We start from the raw sequence: 14,611 nt of genomic DNA, 5'->3' as shown, positions 1-14,611 counted from the left end.
GTACTGTTGGCCCCGTAAGAAATGGTTTCCATTTTTGTATCCTGTCTTTAGGCCTAGGAGCGCTCCCCTCCTCCTTGACTATTTTCCTGGTCCGTGCTGTGGGATCCTTAGTCAAAGATTCTGAGTAGTTAAACATTTTGACAAGGGGACAAAGCTCAGGTGCTCTCTGCAGAACTCCTCCTGCCAGCACTGACTGGGGCTCTTGGCGGCTGACTCATTAGAGCAACATTTCTTGGGTCTCCTTGGTGGACCCCCAAACCCTGATTTCATGAACAATCTGAAAGGAGAAATACTCCTCTGGGTTTACCTGAGAATATACCCTTTGGAAGGCTGGTGGTTTATTTTACTCAAAATAAGCTGGATGTTGAAGCAGCGTGTTGGAAAATAAACCACCAGGTTCATTGTGCATTTTGGAAAAAAAAAAATAGGAAGATTCTGTTAATCCAGTCGTAATTGGGGATCAGTACCAGAAAGACTGGCTAGGAAGAACAGCTCAGAAGTATTATCAAATGTTTTCTCTCCTGTCGGGTTATCTGTCAGGGAAGGTACAGCTGATCCAGGGACCTTCTCATCAGGCTGCTTTTGAACTTTAACCCACTGTTGCAACTGGGGGTCACGTGCAGCAGGAACAGGATCTGGGCCCCCAGCACAGCTGACCCAGACTGTGGGCCTGATGTCAACCGCGTGCTCTGACTTGCACAGGGTACAGGCTGGTGAGGGATGTTACAGCCCCGGCAGGGTGTAGAGACACGGTGTGAACCTCAGTGGGAACTGGCGGCTCCCTGGGGAAGCCGACCTGGTCAGACAGCTCAGCCCTTCTGCTTAGTTTTCCTCAGCTCAGCATCTAGAGCAGCTGGTGGCTTGGGCTGTGGGTGCCATTTATTTACCCATCTGTCTCTGTTCTGAGTTTGTATTCTCTCTGTTCCTTCCGCAGAGTTTTTGCCCTGGATAATTTTACTTCTTGCCCAAGCTGCCACGTTTAATCCTGGTGTGAATCAGAGGGGCGATTCGCCAGTGCCCCCAGCACGGAGCACCCAGGCGTGTTTCAGCCAGACAGGAACATGGAAGTTCCAGCTCCCCAAAGTCAGGGCTCGGTCTCAGGGTGGAGGCTTGATTGACAGGGCCGGGTGCCTTCATCCCTCCCTTCTGCTCTGTGCTGATTCTCTCCTCTGTCCCTGCTCCACTCCCTATCATGGTTCTACCTCCCCCCCCCCCACCATTAGCTCAGGGGTGGAGAGTGGCCACCTTTGAACATACTGAGGTTTTGAACACTCTTGGGGGCATCAAAGTCGGGAGAATGGCTGTCCCCAGCCCACACATGAAAACCCACATTGTCCCTGGTGTGTCTTTTTAGGTTTAGAGACGAGCCCAGAAGCAGCAGGCAATTTCCATTCGGGGTATTGCAATTTAATATTGGTAGGTAGGTCCAACTCCCCTGCTGTTGGCAAATGCGCGTCAAGTTGCCAATCACGTGTTTCCAGAACCCGGATTGCACATCACTTGTTCTTATCACCCTTGGTGGGAGGCACACGGAGGTGGGAAGAAAGGTGTGCCAAGCCCCGCTGCCACATCCTTACTACCAGGGATCTTGGAACCTGCCCGCTCCAGAGGGTGAGAGCCTCAGGGCAGAGGCGAATTTGGACTTTGGACAGGAGGGTGGGGGCGAAGCCGAGAGGCAGAGAAACCTGGGGCCTTGGCCTCGGGAACCTGCGGGGGCTTGATGGAGGGTCTGCAGGTGTTCAGGGTGGTGTTTAAACCTTCTTTGTAGGCACCAGCCTGCTTTTTATAAATCTGATTCCTCAGCAGTGCTCCTGCCCCTTGCCGTTAGTTGATGGGAGTGGGTAGAATTGGAGATGTGAGGCAGGGGGATCATCAGGGGGAATCTCTCAGCTAAGCTGCTTGGAATTCCTTCTCCCTCCATTGCTAACGTGCCCTTTCATCCTTCCTTCCTCCCTGTAGCAAGTGAAAGCAGCCACATTCCCCTTCCAGGGGTGCAGGGGCCCCTCGGTTGGGATGCAGAGTCTGACGCCATGGGCGGGCTGCTTGGAAGGTGTGGACACAGGCTGCCACGTAGGCAGTGACTCAGCATGCCCCTTCCACAGAGGCCCTGGGAACGTGGCAAAGGTGCTCATCAGCCCCGGGATTAATATTAACCGTCCCAGGCAGGCCCAGGGCAAATCCAGTCAGAGAGGCGTGGTGGACTCAGGGCAGGGTGGGCAGGTGGATGAAGCCAGAAGCCACCCCGTGTATTCTCTCCTGAAAATTCACGTCTCTTTCCCTACCCACAGGTGAATGCTGCAGCTGGCCCAGGGGATGAAGGAGGGCTTTGGGGTGGGAACTGGGTTAGAGGTCAAGGTTCACTGGATGACCCTGGGGCCACAGCTCTCTCAGAGATGTAGTTCCCTCTTCTGAGGAGCACAGGCAGGACTCTCCAGGTGTTCTGGGTGTGTGGTGAGGATCAGGGAGGGAGAGAGTGAGTGGAGAAGGGAGGAAGGAGCAGCTCTTGCCTTCCTGTTTGCAATGGCCGTTTCTCTGCCTTTCCGACCCCTCCAACCTAATAAGCAAGGACTTTGCAAACCTTGCTGCTCTGAACTTGGAAATGAGATTTCCTACCATAGTGACAACTGGTTTCCCCTTCCTTGGGTGTGAGAAGTGGGGGGTGATTTTGTGCTTGGAGGAAGGGAGGACCACCAGGGGGGATGGGCTATGAGGAGAATTGTTTATCCACCTGTACAGGGAATCCTTAGCGATCCTAGTCCATTTGTGGGTCCCCAAATATCTCCATTGTGGAATTGCTTCAGGCCCCTGACATTTGGAAGTGTGGGTACAGAATGGTTCTAACCAGCTCTCCAGCCTCCAGGATTTAGGCAAAGAGGATAAAAAGCTGTGCTGTGCTGTGTCTCACCTACTGTCCTTGGAGCATTATCAACACTGACAGATAACCAGAGCTCAGCCAGATGACTCACCAGGGAGGTTTAACTCCTTCAGGGATGGTTCAGAGCCGGCTCCCAGGATATTGGGGAAAACAACCAGATACAGGGAGATTTGTTTATTGGTTTGACAAATATTTACTGAGCACCTAGAAGGGACAGACCCTGAGCAACACAGAGGGGTCTCAGTTTTCACGTAGTTGGACTCCCCCAGAGAGGGAGGCAAGAACTAAACAAGGTGTTTAAATAAAAACAGGACAAGTCAGCTTGCAATTAAATGCTGGGAAGATAAGGGACAGGTCAGCAGCTCTTTGGATTTGAGAGCATCAAAATCACCTGGAGGTCTTAAAAAAACACAGGTGGGCAGGCCCATCCCCAGAATGTCTTGTTCAGTGTGCCTGAGGGTGGGGATGGAGGACTTGTGTTTCTAACATGCGCTCAGGTGCTGTTGGTCCCTGGACCAACTTTGAGAAGCAGACTAGGGTGACATCTTGAAGGAGTGGGAGAAGAGGCTGGTTTAGAGGCAGATCGGGAGGCTCAAGTGAGAGGCCGGATGATTGTGCCCCTATTTAATTGTCTGGAGGCAGAAGAGTTGAAGGCTCTATTTTTATTTATTTATTTATTTTGTTGTCATTTTATAGAAAGGACAGTCACAAAGAAAAGGAAAGGCAATGTCTGGCGTTTCAGAAACATCACAAAGAGCACAGAGAAGGACGTTCTTTGTCTAGAGGTAACTGGCTCCAGGGCACTGGCTTCCTTCTCCAACATTACCCAAGGAGTGGCTGTGCTTTTGTCAAGGTTTACATGAAAAAAAAAAAAAGATAAAAATCATCATGGATGAATAAATGAAAATACATAGGCAGGCAGTGGCCAGACCTTCTTGACCTTCCCATCTTCAGTATCTTGAAGCAGCTCTGCCATAACTGTAATCTATAGCATCTGTTGATTTAGAATGTTCAATCAATTATTCACAACGGAGCCCTGCTCTACAAAGGCGACCACAGAGCAAGGCCCTGCCCTCAGGGACTTTATGTTCTGAATGGGGGATGCAGACAGGTGAACAGGTAACGAATTGCACGTGGAATGTCACCTGAGGTCCATTGCTAGGGCAGGGACTGGGTAATTATGGCTCCCAAGAGGTCAGAGGTTTTCCTGGAAGAAGTGACGTAGGAGCCTTGGATGGGTGAGGTAGGTGAGGAGTGGGGGAAGACAAGCTGAATTTTCTGGATAGAGAGGCAGCATATATAGGTGAAGGCCCGGAAAGAGAGCAGAGAAGCAGAGAGTGTGAACAGTCCCCGCCTGATACCGGCTCAGGACAACTGGGCCCCAGAACTGGAACTAGACCCTGAATGGCCTGTGGGGATGAATGAGCCATCAGTCTGTGGGGCACTGAGAAAACGTCTTGGGATTTCATTGGTGGGTTGCTGTTTACACTGAGTGCAAAGGTTCTGATTTAGGCCCAGAGTGGGGATTAACCTAACAGCCGTGTTGGGGCAGCTTGCTGGGGTGATGATTGGATTCTGTTTGGAGTTGGCTCTGGTGGCAGGTCCTGGTTCCCAGATTTTAAACTTCCTCCCACCTGTTGAGCTGAGAGTCCGGACGAACTCGTTCAGATGGAGGAAGAGGCTTGTTGGATGCTTCCCCATATCAAAGAACATTCTTGGAACCAAAGTGACAGCTCTATTGCAATGTGGCTTGGAGAAAGAACGTGTCTAAAATGATCATGGAAATGCTCAGATATGATTTTTGAGTCGATGGTGCTGGCCTGGCACGTAGGCCTGGACCCAGGATTGTGTGAACTTTGGCAAGTCAGTTGGCTTTTGGCATCTACTTCTTTATAGTTTGAAAATGGGGCTAGTTGCTGCCTCTAGAAACTTCGGGTATAGAAATGAGGTGCTGTCTGTGAAAATACTGGGCTCCTGGAGAAAACGTTCAAACATCCAGGATGTTAACAGCCTTTAGTTTTGGGGGTGTAATTGTCCACACTGGGCCTGCAAGTGTCTCTGAGTTTGTGTATTTAATGGTCAACCATTCAGCCTAATGTCCATATCCAGCTTATTTCCATAAAAATACTTTCTACTTGCCTTTAGATAGACTGTCTTATGTTTTATTTAGATGGAGAATAGTATGTCCAGAAACTTCACGTTAATAAAATGCCCCTAATAGAAAGAGAATGAGCCCAATCCAACCTTCTCTTTTTCAAAGTTTTTTTTTTTTTTAGGGGGTGGTGCATGGGTGTGTACCAGGGATTGAACTCGGGAGCACTCGATCACTGTGCCACACCCCCAGCCCTATTTTGTATTTTATTCAGAGACAGGGTCTCACTGAGTTGCTTAGCGCCTCATGGTTGCTGAGGCTGGCTTTGAACTCACGATCCTCCTGCCTCAGCCTCCCGAGCCGCTGGGATTACAGGCGTGCACCACCGCACCCGGCTCAAGTTAATTTTTAATGCACTGGGAAAAGCTGTGAACTTGAAGCTAAAAAGTTTATGCTTCGTGGGAGAAGTGTCTACTGCCTCAAACACTCTTTGAGTCCCTCAGCTTCCATTTTGAAGAGCGTTTTCTGGAAAGGATTGAGGGTCACTTCTTCGTCAGGCAGACCCCCCTTTCAAGAGCTCAGGTCTTGTTCACACTTGAAGACAGAGTACCCTCCTCCATCCTGAAGGGCTATAGCTGACCTGCATTGCCCCCTCTTCTCCTGGAGGTCAGACTGAAGTCACCTGCAGGGGAGACCTTTGACTTTTCTGTTTGGGATGTTCTCTTTCTCAGACTGATTTATACATCATTTTCTTTGAAGACAGGAAAGAAATTCTCAATCATATAGATTGTCTTTTCACAGGGAAAAGCACCTGATTTTTACATGGCTGATTTCATTTTCCTTTTATTTTTGTGGTAATAGGGATTGAATCCCCGGGTGCTTTCCCACTGAGCTACATGCCCAGCCCTTTTTATTTTTTGAGACAGGGGCTCACTAAGTCGCTGAGACTGGCGTTGCACCTGTGATCCTCCTGCTCTGATTACTCGGATTCTAGGTGTGTTCCACAGTGCTTGGCTTCTCTCCTGTTTTGAATGGAAGAGAAGGTAGAGAAATGAACTTCCACCTTCAAAGTCATCTATACTTGATGCAAGAGAGAGAGGGAAGCTACGAATTCTATGCAACTGATGCCAAGTGCAAATTGTAGTTCATGACTGACAGAAGAGCTAGCCTCAACTGTTTTTTTTTTTTTTCTTTTTTAATTATGAAGTCAATGTGAAGAGTCTTAAAGGGAAGCTAAGTGCCTTTAACCAATTTCTGGGTGAAATAGTAAAAAATAATCTCCTGTAGAAAGACAGTTAATTTGTGTCCAAACTATTTATATTTGTAGAACATATATAAATATTTTATGTTAGGTTGATAGATTTGGGTCAAAGAGCACTAAACGTTTACATTTTGGTAGAAATTGTCCCTAAAAAGTCGCTAAATTGCAGTTTTTCTTTTCCCACATGCTGGTCTACAATTAATATTATTATTAATCTTTTACATTTTTACCAATTTAATGGAGGAAAGATGACATCTCACTTTAATTTTTCCTGATGACTAACGAGGTTGAACATCTTTTTTTGTGTATTTCTCAGCCAAACACGTTTCTTCCCTGAAATGTATATATTTATTCTTTGTATTTTAAAAGGGTTCTTGTTTAATCTTTAATACATCATGCACTGTAGTCAATCATTACCTAATTTTGTTTTTAGCAGACACTCGATTCCTGTTGACAGTACATTAGAAATAACCAGTGGATGGAAGAGAATTCAGTAACCTGGAGAGACGGCAGCATTCTGAAGCAGAGGGGAGGTCAGGGAGATAATTTTGTCCCAATGTTTTGTTTTACAGAAGAGCAAACCAAGGTATTGAGAGGTAAGAGATGTCTCATACCTGGCTAGTAGCAGTTTTGATAATGGATTCTGGTTCAAGTACTTTTATCCTGCCTGCTGCCCCTCATGTAATAGTGTGCATAAAGAGTATCCTTGTTTATTCTTTTCTGGGTGCAGTGTCTTCAAGTAAATCTTCTTAACATAGCAGCAAGTAAATGCAAATCTGTCTATAAGGAGGAGAGAACGCGTTTTCTTAGCCACACAGGATTGGCCCTGGTGAGCTGGTACCAGGCAGAAAGCAAAGTACAGTCTCTCTCTCTCTCTCTCTTTTTTTTTTTTGGTAATGGGAATTGAACTGGTGTGTGTGTGTGTGTTGGGGGGTTTAACCACTGAGCCATATTCTTTTATATTCTATTTTGAGACAGGCTTAGGGCCTTGCTAAGTTACTGAGGCTGGCTTTGAACTTGGGATCTTCCTGCCTCAGGCTCCTGAGCTGCTGGGATTATAGGCGTGTGCCACCACCCCGGCTAAGTATGGTTTCTTAAACATGTCAAGTGGGTGATAATGAGTTTCTCCAAAAAAGGGGGTGTCACATGCTGATGAAGTAGGGGGTTATTATGAAAAATGGGGAGGTGTCTGCTAAATGGCCCACTGGTAATACATGAAGCTTCTGGTAGCTGTGTATCTTCTGTTGTCTCCAATCCTTTTGAATCTGTGGCAAAGTATCAGCAGAAACCATCTATTTCAGAAACCTCTGTCCTATGATACTTAAAAACAAACAAACAAAAAACCCCACATAATCCAGGGATGTGCTTTCAGAGACGGAAGCCTTATGAACAGTCGACCTCACCTGAGCGTTCAGGAAACCTTCCAGGTAGGAGAGCTGAGCCTGGTGATAAGACAGTTTCCTCAGTGCTGGGAAACGGAGCTGGGCTTGTCAAGGACAGAGTGACGTTGGATCATGTGCTACAGCTTGGAATTAGAGGTGGATGAGCTGTCTTGTCCTCATGCCATCTTACAAGGAAGGGAGGCAAGATGGGCAAGATCAGCAATGTTCCTGGGCCTGTTAGCCATACTGACCAGGGTAGCCTAGGGCAGAGCTTCCCGAACACAGTGAGTGGATGGGAATTTGGAAAAGTAAAAGAGAGTTATTATGGAACTATGTGTCTGCAATACCCGGGCCAGAGGTTTCTCTGAATTGTCAGCAGTTTTCAGATCTATGGTCTCCCTTCCCCAAAGCATGTGGGCCCCACAACTGTTCTAGAGCTCTATTGGGATTGCACAGTCATCCCTTTTCTGAGAACTCAGGAGTTTCCTGGAACATGGGACCTCTAGAGCGAGAACTAGGATGGTCCAGGAAAAACCAGGATGATTAGTCATCTTGTGTGAATAATCAATCCCATTAGATTCTTGTGTGTGTGTGTGTGATGCTGGGTATCGAACCCAGATCTCATGCATGTAATCAGAAATCAACAATCAGACATAAATGCCAGAGCTAAAAACCCAACAGGTGTGAATGAGCAAGTGGGACACTTACCTTTGAAGTAAAAGATAAACATTGTAGTTCATGCACCATAAAGATTCCGCCCCCACCCTGAGATAAATACAGACTCACACCTAATTGAACTGCCCTTCATCTTCTCCGGGCAGCCGTGCTGAAACAGATCTTCTAACCCATACGACAGGCTGAGCCTTTTTGGTGGAGGATCATTGCGCTGTACCTTGGTTAATGTCCTCTCTTCTGACTGCACGTTAGACCCAGCTGGAAAGTTTAAAGAACACAAAGGTAGACCACCAGGATCCACTCTTGATCAAGTAAATCAGATTCCCGAGTAAAGCAAAATTCCCTGGTAGGCAATTCTTCAAAAGCTCTGGAACTGATTAGTCTGTAGACTGGTTGAGAAACATGGGTCCAGGCAAAGAAGAGATCCCAGAAATCAATGCTGGATCAAGCGGGTGGCCGCGAATCCTGGCTTGCACCTGTTGTCCTGACATTTTTTAACAGCACATTTTTTTTTATTCTTAAAATTCCCCATATTGGAACGATAAATGCTATGATTACACAACATGGAAAACTGTTAGAATTTTTTTTTTCTTAATTGAAAATACAAAAGTGAGGTGTAGCTTAAAAAGCAGAGATCTTAAGTGTATTGATGAAGTGTAACATATGTGTGCATCTATGTAGCTACAAGCTAGAATAACATTTTTAGTACTTTCCAGAACATTTGTTTCTCTTTCTGGTTAGTAGCCTTTTCTTTACCCCAAACAAGTAATTTTGACTCCCTCTGAGTAGATTCAGAAAATATATACTGTTGGGTGTCTGATTTCTATCTCTCAAAATCATGTTTGTGAAATTCAGTTACGGCACAGCGTGTATCTGAAGTTTGATATTTTATACAGATATATAGTATTCCATTATATGATTATACTATAACTTATTTACCAATTTGCTGGTTGTGGATGGACATTTGAGTGTTTCCATTTTTTGGCAAATGGGAATAAAGCAGCTATCTACATCCTTGTACCTGTCTTGGGACACAGGTGCATGAGCTTTTCTTAATGTCTCCAGCCCTGAGAAACCAGTAGTAGCTCATGGGTTATCTAGATCCACACTTGGGCATGTTGCCTGGATGCCCTCAAGCTCTGGTGTATCAGTGGGATTGGGAAGATCTGCTTTTGGCTCGAGGCAAGGGAGATGATCAGCATTCCTTTCAGAGATCATTGGAGGGTCTAAGGTTTACAGAGAGATTACAGGTGGGGTGTGGGGTGGATTCCAGTCAGATTAGCAACGGGGGAGGGAGCATCCTGGAGGAGTTTAAGGTGACACTTCAGAGTCATCCATGGGTGCATTTTTAACCCTTTGGGTGGGAAAATGCATGTACACACATGCACTTACACACACACACACACACACACACACTCACACACTCTCACACATGATATAGTAGAACAAAAGACATAATAAACCTACACGTTCCCATCACAGTTTCAATAATTACCAAATTTGGCCAGTCTTTTTTTTTGTTTAAATCTGCATCACTGTCTGCTTCTCCCCTACCCCTGGTTATTTCTGGTGGTCTTTAATTTCCTAATTTCAGTAAAATGAACAGTGAGGGGAGTGGGGAAAGGGGTCATTTCAGGAGGGGAAAGTCCCTGTGAGTTCCCACTTTCATGACATGGAAATTTGGGGGTCTCAAGACCACATGCTTTGTCATCTCTTCTGTCCCATAACGGTGAACTACTTTTCCCCTTTCTTTCTGATTTCTTTTTAAATCCCAGGCCCGGCTTTGTGGTCTGTATTGCTCTAGACTTTGGGCTCCCCAGGGTCAGGGGCTGAGTCATGGACGTGTTCGTCTCCAAGTCCTAGCATGGGGGTAGGCATTGATAAAATATTTGTGGAGCGAACGTTGGGAGGGTAAGTCGTGGGCAACCAGTCATTTCCAAGTCTGGCTTCTAGAATTTCAGAGCACCTTCAGGCTACAGGGGTGAGTGTGTGAGGCTCCAACCCAGGGTGGGACTGTCCCCACGGCTTCCTCCAGGGTCAGCAAGGACTCAGGGCAGTGACTTCCTGGTTCCTTGTTCAGCTCTGGGGTCCAGCCCACCAGGCTTTCTTCCATGTTTCCTGCTCTCTGGTTCTGCCTGCCTTCTGCTTCAAGTCTAGGCAGAATTTCTAAAAGAAAACCATCCCTTCGGGTCCCCAGTCCCAGGACAGGTGTTTCCCAGCTGGGACGGAATCCACCCTTTCTTCTTTCTCGGGCTTATTTGGACTCTCCTTTGATCTCTTGCTGCGTGGGTGCTGGAGACTTCCTTCAAGAATCCTCCTTTGTTTACCCAACAGTCAGGAACTTTTCAGAAGAAACCGCCATTTGCCAGAGTTCTGCAGCCGGCATTGAGCATCGCTGGTCCAAGCCGGGTGGCGCACCTGCCCGAGAGGGGCTTTTTTATCTTTGAGAAAATAGATGTCCCACTGTTGAGGACACGGAGGCTGTAAGAGGGACCTTTTGCTTGTGGAATTGGCAAAGAAAGCAGGGCAGGATGATGATTGGTTGAGGCCATCCATTGGCATTTTCTCAGTTAGGTGGAGAGTCTGTACAGTTGTCAGGTTAAAAATCTTTGTCGGTGAGTATGGAAAGCAGTCCTGGGAGGCGACACCGGGTGATGGCTGGAGCATTGGGTCAGCGACCTGACACCTGCTGCCCATCTAACCAGCTTTCCTCAGCCCACACACCAGTGGGGATGGCGCCTGGGGCTCGGATCCAAGCACAACGCCTGCCCCTTTGCCTTCCAGCTGCCTTCTCGGGGCCTAAAGAAGACTTTGTTACCTTTGAAAAGAAGGGTGAGGAGGATGGGAACCTGGGGAGGCAGAGGGCACCTGGAGATGCCATCATGGGAAATCGCATAAGGACCAGGGGAAAGGGCAGTGGTTAGAGCCACCTGTGGCTGGCTTTCAGTGGTCCCAAGTGGATCAGACTTTCTGTTCCTTCGGAGGGATGTCGTCCCCCATCCCCTCATGAAAGCCCCAGAGGCAATAGCAGACTCAGTGCAGAGAGATGAGGAAGTTGATAATACAGGACAGGGGTTCTCAAACCCAAGTGCCTCAGGAAACCTGGGAGCAGGGGTTAAACCCAGAGTGCTAGGCCCCTCCCCCAGGAGTTCTGATTCCTAAGGTCTGGGCGGGGCATGGGAATTTGCATCTCTAATAAATTCCCAGGTGATGCTCCTGCTGCTGCTGGTCCGGGATCTCACTTTGAGAACTGGGGATTTAGTACCTGACCACAGACCCCTTGAAGGAAAATGGGGTCAGCAGGAGTCAGAGAGGGCTGTTGATCCAAGTGCCTTTTATAGATGGATGAAGTCCAGGAGGTGGAGTGTAACAGAAGGTGACAGTTTGACGGACCCAAGATGGCCCATGTTGGAAGGCTTTACCCCATCCCCGGGTTCTCCTCTGGAATCCACGGGGTAGAAACTGGGTCAGGGTGATGATCCTGAGGAAACCCGACTCTTCTGGGGCAAAGTCTATCTTCTGCAGAGATGAAGGAAAAGAGGGATGTAGTGAGGAGCAAGGCTGGGGACCTTGTCCTGATGGAGCAGGGACAACGCCAGGAGAGTGGAAAGACCATGAGCTGACCTGGTGGGCTCGAGGTGCAGGACAGGAGCCCTGAGATTGCAGAGGTGGACATTGAGGGTGGAAAGGACATGCACGGAGTGGAGCGTGAGCACTGCATGGGGCACGGGGCGCTGGCGGGCGGTAGCCACAGGTCACACAGCTGTTTTCAAACACCATGACCTTGTCTGATCTTCCCCGCATCCCTGTGGGTATGTGGAGCAGGTACGATCACTTCCAACTTCTGGGTGAGGAGATTCACCACCGAGAACACTGGGCAACTTGCCTCAAGAGGCTGGGACAGCTTCGGAGCCCATGTCCTGCATTTGGAGGCCCATGCTGGTTCTGGGCATTGGAGAGGGTACAACTGCCATGCTCGGTGTGTGCTCAGTGGACACCGCATGGTGGGGTGGCTGAATTGTGGCTCAGGATGGAACCTGGGCCTGGAGAGGACCCTCGATGTTTTAGCTAGTGGAGAGCAGAGACCAAGGCAGGTGGCCAAGGTGACAGGAGGAAGGGAGGCAGGAAGCCTGGGGGGTGGGGTCCTCATCTGGGGTTTAGCGTCACTCTCCCCTTGACAGTGCACCAGGTGCCCCCTGTGCCCTGACTGCCTGGGCCTCTGCCTTCTCTCTGCGGTGGCTCCCTCTCTGCCTGCCTTCCCTAGTTTCCCGCCACACCATGGATTCTGCTTACTGCCATTACTTGTGTTCTATTTTTTTTTTTTTTTTGGTATAGGGGGATTGAACTCAGGGGTACTCAACCACTGAGCCACATCCCTGGCTCTATTTTGTATTTATTTCTTTATTTTTTTTAGAGATAGGGTCTCACTGAGTTGCTTAGCTCCTGGCTTTTGCTGAGGCTGGCTCTGAACTCGCGATTTTCCTGCCTCAGCCTCCTGAGCCACTTGTGTCCATTCTAGTTCCCGTGGTCTGTTCTGCTGCTTCTCTGTGTACCATCTGTGGATTCTCTCTGTGTATATTTAAAGTCTTTAAGAATAAGGACCTAGTTTGAAGATGAGCATGGTGGAGTGGAGTCTCAACCCACCTCTTGGTTGGTCTATAGGAGGCTGCTTTGGGGTAATGTCTGGTACCTGGTCCGGTCAGCCAAGGCCAAGGTAGAAAGCGACACAGGGCAGAGCAGGTGTCCAGAGCTGCCTGTGGATTTGTCCAGGCCATGGTGGGCCCTCAGAAGTGCTATAAAAGCATGTGCTGTTATAAAAGCCAGGCAGAGCCTTTGCCCTAGAGGGGATCCCAAAGACTAGGATGCTCCATAGATTTCTAGAGATTTCCAGATAAGAGGAAGGAGATGAGATTTTCTTTTCTGGGACTGAAATGTAGGGTGAGATGTAGGGGTGGAGCCACAACAAGTCTGTAACTGGGTGGATTAGCAGGAGGAGGAGGCAGGAGGGAGTTGGTGCCAAGTGTCAGAGGGTTGGGCTGACGGTCCATAAGTCCTTCCTGCCTGAGGCTGGTCCTGCCTCTGATCCTGGACACTGAAATTGGGCTCACAGAGAAGGCTCTGCAGGATTCAGCTGTGAGAGTAGGATGGCTGTGGACAGCAACGGGCTGACCCAGGCCATAGTGGACCAGAGCGGATGGACCCCGAGGCGGAAAAACAGCAGAACACCATGTTTGCCCAGGAAAAGGGTGTTTATACGTAACACATGCTGTTGGGACCTGTTTTCAAGTGAAGAGAATTCCACTCCTACTTGTAAATTCCTGAGTGCCAGTAAAAGCACCTAATCTGTGACCATACTCCCAAAGCCACTCCTAAGGAGATTTATACCTGGGGTTTAACTAGGTGACATGGTCAGAAGCCTCCGTGACTGCAATTTCATGTAAGAAGAGGGGACGACTGGTGGGTGCCCTGAGAAAATTCCAGCAGAGGCTGAAGGATGGCAGACCCGTCCTCCTGCTGAGGGGTCTGAGCACTGACGGGGGTGGGGCAAGGGCTGGACCATACGGTCCTCGACCCACCGGTGACTGACCGTCCTCCCAACCTGACACTGTGGTTGAGCAGGTCCCTGATCCTGCCCTGTCTGGCCTACTGTTCACAAGGCTGCCCCGTCCTCTCCTGCCAGGATCAGGAGGGACCTTGAAAAGACGGTCCTGCTCAACCCTCTGCTATTCCATAGGTAAATGACAAGTCAATCAAGATGTGTAATTGTCTGAATGAAACCTGGATCCGTAGGTTGGGGCTATGGCGTTTATTTGCATGTGGAGATCCAGTCTTCCCAGCACTGTTTATTGAAGAGGCCATCTTTCCCCCATGGTGTGTTCGTGGTGCCATTGTCAATGTTCAGTTGAACACACGTGCACAGGTTGGTCCATGTGTCCTGTCTGGTTGTTTGACTATTTTGATTACTATAGTTTTGTCAGATAGTAAAAAAACCAGGATGTATGATGCCTCTTGTTATTTCTCAAGATCGCTTTGGTGATTTGGGGTGTCTCATGGCTCCATAGTACATGGTTGCCGCAGTCTGGCTGGGCACAAATCACGAGCCACTGAAGCAGGAACAAACTTTATTTTTAAACTGCAGGAAAACACTTCACACAGCTACCGGGGAATCCTCCCGAACGCGCCAGGAGGCTTGTCCAGGACGCCCCAGCTGGAAATATCTCTCCCGGAAATCCCTCCTCCTGCACTTCCCCAAACAATGGGAACTCTCGGGGAATCCCCGGAAATCCCCACGAGAACTCCAAAATAGTGCGAGAACTCAAAAGTTG

At 48.4% G+C, this 14,611-nt stretch overlaps 1 long non-coding RNA gene across 11 annotated transcripts in view; it reads left to right on the top strand.

Annotated features, from left to right (window-relative positions):
- Positions 1 to 1,426: 1,426 nt before the first annotated feature.
- The window catches only part of LOC124098615 (uncharacterized), a 44,903-nt gene continuing 31,718 nt past the window's right edge, over positions 1,427 to 14,611 (top strand). For 5 of the 11 annotated variants that reach the window (XR_009227638.1, XR_009227639.1, XR_009227647.1 and 2 more), the window contains exons 1-3: positions 1,667 to 2,288; positions 3,572 to 3,660; positions 6,662 to 6,824. This is a non-coding gene — a long non-coding RNA (uncharacterized LOC124098615). Of the gene's footprint in view, positions 1,612 to 1,666; positions 2,289 to 3,571; positions 3,661 to 6,661; positions 6,825 to 14,611 lie in introns of those variants that run through there. The other 6 variants (XR_009227645.1, XR_009227640.1, XR_009227642.1 and 3 more) reach the window with 6 other exon arrangements.

This window comes from Marmota monax, unplaced genomic scaffold (genome assembly GCF_021218885.2).
Source record: "Marmota monax isolate L192 unplaced genomic scaffold, Marmota_monax_Labrador192_F-V1.1 WCK01_AAM20220418_F8-fsc00029, whole genome shotgun sequence".
In the NCBI taxonomy this organism is placed as follows: Eukaryota; Metazoa; Chordata; class Mammalia; order Rodentia; family Sciuridae; genus Marmota; species Marmota monax.
Note: the sequence above shows the minus strand (reverse complement) of the source record. Positions and strands in the feature narration are given on the sequence as shown.